Source organism: Elephantulus edwardii, unplaced genomic scaffold (genome assembly GCF_000299155.1).
Source record: "Elephantulus edwardii isolate Elephantulus edwardi_28Jun2011 unplaced genomic scaffold, EleEdw1.0 scaffold00366, whole genome shotgun sequence".
Classification (NCBI taxonomy): Eukaryota; Metazoa; Chordata; class Mammalia; order Macroscelidea; family Macroscelididae; genus Elephantulus; species Elephantulus edwardii.
In genome coordinates, this window is record NW_006400116.1 from 1469267 (window position 1) to 1474318 (window position 5052).

Consider the following 5052-nt stretch of genomic DNA (forward strand, 5'->3'; position numbering starts at 1 on the left):
CTTTCTCTCTTTCCTTCTACCTTTCCAATCACAAGGTCTCTTTTCAAGGAGTAGCGTCTCTTAAAAACGGAACCAGAGTACATGAGCCAAAGCTTCACTATCCTTGTCTCTGGCTGCTCCTTTTTCAAAACATATCTATTTCTTCTTTTTAAAAACAAATTATTGAGAATTTAACAAAAGTTTATAGAAACCTTGGATTTCCATTCATTCACTGTTGCACGTTTTCCTCCCTGTTCAACACCCCTCCCCCTCAGTTTGCTTTTCTCTTTGAAATAAAAAAATTCTTTCATTGTTGTACATGCCCCACCCTCATCTCAGTCCACTTTACTATGCAACTCATCTAACAGTTGTCATGAAAATAATATCTAATAATATACTCCTTTTATACAGTGCTTTCCATCACCTATTTCAATGCAGTGTACATTATTTATCCCCTCTTTTCTTAGTTTTCTCCCAACCCTCATGTCAGTCCTGTTTTATAACAGTGACATTATGCAGTATTTGATCTTTTGCGACTGAGATATTTCACTCAGTATAATGTAATGTCTTCCAGGGTCACCCATTTTGTACAATAATTCATGAGTTCATTGTTTTTCAATGCAGCATAGTATTCCATTGTGCGAATATACCACATCTTCTCTATCTATTGATTTATTGATGGGCACTTGGGTTATTTCCAACTCTTTGCTATTGTGAACAAAGACACTATAAACATGGGTGTGTGTAAATCCTTCTGTGTGGGAGTACTGGTTTCTTTAGGGTATATTCCCAGTAGTGGGATTGCTGGGTCAAATAGCATTTCTATTTCTAACTTCTCAAGAAAGTGCCATACTGCCTTCCATAGTGGTGGCATCATTTTACACTCTCACCAACAGTGAATAAGTGTTTCAGTTTCTTGACAGTCTTGGCAGCATTTGTTGTTTCCTACTCTGTTGAATTTTTCTACTTTTATTGGGGTGAAAGAAAATCTTATAGTTGTTTTGATTTCCTTCTCTCATAGAATTAGGGATTTTTAATATGTCTTCATGCGTTTGTTTTCCATCTCAATGTCTTCTTTGGTGAAGTGTCTGTTCATGTCCTGTGCCAATTTTGCAAGTGGGGTGTTTCCTTTATCTTGTAGTGCTCGACTATTCTGTAAATTTTAGATATAAGTCCTTTATCAAACATGTCATTACCAAATGTTCTTTACAGCCTGTGGATTTCTTTTTTACCTGCTGGGGAAGTTTTTGGATGTGCATAGGGATTTGATTTTTAGAATGTCCTATTCATCTATTTTATCTGTTTTTCCAGGATGCTTGGAAGACTGTTTATGTTGTGGATTAGGGATTTTAGAGTTCTTCCAAACTTTTCTTTGATTAAGTTTACAGTCCTTGGTTCTTGTTCTAGGTCCTTGATCAGCTTTGAGTTAGTTTTTGTGTATGGTGTGAGGTGTCAATCTTGCTTGAGTTTTCTACAGATATTTTTCCAATTTTGTCAACATCATTTGTTTAAAAGTCTGTTGTTTCTCCACTAACTGATTTCATCTCCTTTTCAGAAATCAGTTGACCATAGATAGATGGGCTGATTTCTGCGTTCTCAATTCTATTCCATTGATCTATGTGCTTGTCACTGTACCAGTACCATGCTATCTTGATCACAACAGCAGTGTAGTCGAATTTGAAATCAGAGAATGAGATACTTCCTACCTTGTTTCTCTTTTTAAGGAGTGCTTCGCTTATTCAGTGCCTCTTTCCAATTGGAAATTTCCTTTTCCATTTCACTAAAGAATGGAATTGGTATTTGTATTGGGATTGCATTGAATGTATAAATTGTCATTGTATAAAACTGTCATTTTCACAATATTGAGTCTTCCTATCTAAGAGCAAGGTATATCCTTCCATTTCTCCCAGTCTCTTTTGGTTTCATTTTGTTTGTTTTCATTTTAGTACTATTTTGTAATTTTCTTTGAATAGGTCCTTTGTGTTCCTAGTTAGATTTACTCCCAAGTATTTAATCTTGTGATTAGCTAGTGTGAAGGTTATTGTTTTTCTTAGTTCCAGTTCTGTATTCTCTTTGTCACTGTAGAGAAATCTAGTTGGGTCTTATATGTTATCTTGTATTCTGTCGCTTTTCTGAATTAGTCAACTATGTCCATAAGTTCTCCTGCTGAATCTTGAGGGTTTTCTAAGTATACTATTATGTCATCTGCATATACAGATAATTTTACCTCCTCTTTGCCAACTTGAATATCTCTTATTTCCTTATCTTGTCTTATTTTTGTTGCTAAGATTTTCAATACAATATTGAATAGGAGAGGTGATAGTGGGTATTCTTGCCTAGTTCCTGTTCTCAAGGGGAATGCCTTAAATCTCCATTGACAATGACGTTAGCTCTTGAGTTTGCATATATACATTTTACTATGTTGAGGAAATTCCCCTCTATTCCTATTTTATGAGGGTTTTAATCAGGAAAAGGTATTGGATTTTATCAAAGGCCTTTTCTGCATCAATTGGTAGGATCATGTGGTTCGTGTTCTTTTCTTTGTTAATACGATGAATTACATAGATTGTTTTTTTCGTGTTGAACCATCCTTGCATACCTGATATGAATCCCACTTGGTCATGGTGAATTATTTTTTTGATGTATCATTAGACTTTATTGGCCAGGATTTTATTCAGGATTTTTGCATCTCTATGGTCATGAAAGATATTGGCCTATAGTTTTCTATTTTTGTGATGTCTTCACTTGATTTTGGTATAAAGGATTTGTTTGCTTCATAGAATGAGTCTGGGAGAATTTAATCTTTTTCTATTTTCTGAAATAGTTTATGTAGAATTGGTGACAGCTCTTCTCTGAATGTTTGATAGAATTCATTTGTAAAACAATCTGATCCAGGGCTTTTTTTTTTTTTTTTTTTGGCTGGAAGTTGTTTTATTATCTTTTCAATTTCTTTTTCTTTTGTAATGGTTCTGTACAAGTGTTCATTTTAGTTTTGTGTCACTTTAGGTAGGTTGTGAGTTTCTAAGTATTTATCCATTTCCTCTAGGTTTTCGTATTTGTTTCAATATAGTTTATCCATAATATTCCATTGCTAACCTTTTTATTTTATTTGAGTCTGTTGGGACACTGCCCATTTCATTTCTTATTCACATTATTTGTGTCTTTTCTTTCTTTCTTTCCCTATGTTAGTTTTGCTAGTGGTTTGTTATATTTATTGACCTTTTCAGAGAACCAACACCTGTTTTTGTTGATGTTTTCATTTGTTTTTCTGTTTTTCATTTCATTTATTTCTGTAATAATTTTTATAACTCCAGTTTTTTTAGAGGTTGTCAGTTTTTCTTACTGCTCTTTTTCAGTTTGTTTGAGTTGTTTGGGTTAGAGAGTCAGTGGTGATTTTTTTCTGTCTTTTGATGTGTTTGCTTATGGCTAGGCTGACCTCTAACTATGGCTTTGGCTGATTCCCAGAGGGTTTGGTAAGTTGTGCTTTCATTGTAATTTATTTCAAGAAACTTTTTAATTTCAGTTTTTATTTCTTTTAGAACCCACTCATGTTCAAGAAAGGTGTTGTGCAGCTTCCAAATGTATGGGCTTTTTTTTACCTTTATCTTCATGTTATTAATTTCTAATTTTTTAGCATTGTGGTCCAAGAAAATGCTTTGTATTATTTCTATGGTTTTTAAATTTAATTGATGATTGCTTGTGTCCTAAAATGTGATCTACTCTTGAGAACATTCCATGCACATTGGAGAAGAAGGTATAGTGTGTTTTTTCTGGGTGAATTATCAGAGGGGGGGGGTTTGAGTAGATTAATTTTGTGGTTTAATTCTATGTTGAGTGTCTTTCTGGTAATTCTATGTTTTCCTGAGAGTGGTGTTTTGAAATCTACGACTACTATAGTAGTGTTGTCCATTTTCTTTATTCTGTTGGCCACTTAACCACTGTAGTGACCTTCTTTGTCCTTTGTGGTGTTTTTTACATTGCAATCTATTTTATCAGAGATTAATATTGCTACTCCTGCTTTTTACTTGTCATTTGCTTGGTATATTTTCCCCCAGCCTTTTATTTTTAGTCTTCCTTTATCTTTACTTTTCAGGTGTGTCTCTTGTAGACAGCATACTGAAGGGTTTTGTTTTTTATCTAATCTGCTACTCTTTCTCTGCAGTTGTGTAAACCACTCACATTCAGTGTGATTATTGAGAAGTGAAGTTTTATTGCTATCATTTTGTTGAGTTCTTTTTGGTGTAGTTGTTATTACTTTGATCCATCCTTCTTTCTGTGGCATCACTGTAGGAAGGACTTCTCTCAGTGTTTCCTGTAATGCTGGTCTTGTTTTTCAAAATCTCTTAGGTTCTTCTTCTGAGACTATCTTGATCTCACCTTTTGGGTTTTCTGAGTATAATATTCTTGGTTGACAGTTGTGTTCTTTGTGTTCATGGTTTATGCTGAGAAATTTGGCACTTAACTTATTTGCTTTCCCTTATAGGCTACTCTTTGTTTCTCTTTTGCTGCTTTCAGAATTATCTCCTTATCTTTGGTTCTGGCAAATTTTACTATGATATGCCTTGGTGTTTTTCTGTTGGAGTCTATTCCATATGGATTTTTCTCAGCTTCTTGAGTATATATATATTCTTTAATTCTTCATTATGCCTGGAAAGTTTTCTTCTAGTAATTCTTCCACAACTTTTTCAGTGTCTTTACTTGCTTCTTCCTGATCTGTGATTCCAATTATTAGCATCTTATTTCTTTTGATGGTATCTCACAATATTCTTTGGTTTTCTTCTTTTTTCCTTCCTTTTTGATTCTGTTTTTTTTTTTTTTTATTCCTAGCAGGTCAGTGGTGACAATTATATCTTGTATTTCACTGGTTCTGTGTTCCATCTCTTCAGTTCTGTTCATGTGTCCCTCCAACATGTTGACAGCTTCTGAAACACTGACCCTCATATTTTAGATAGTGGTTACTTGTTTTTTCCAGAGTTTCTAATGTCTCATTTGTTTTATCTGCATTATTTTGGATTGTTTTTCTAAGATCCTCCTGGGTTTTGCTTGCAGTGTCCTGTAATTCTTCAAGTTTTT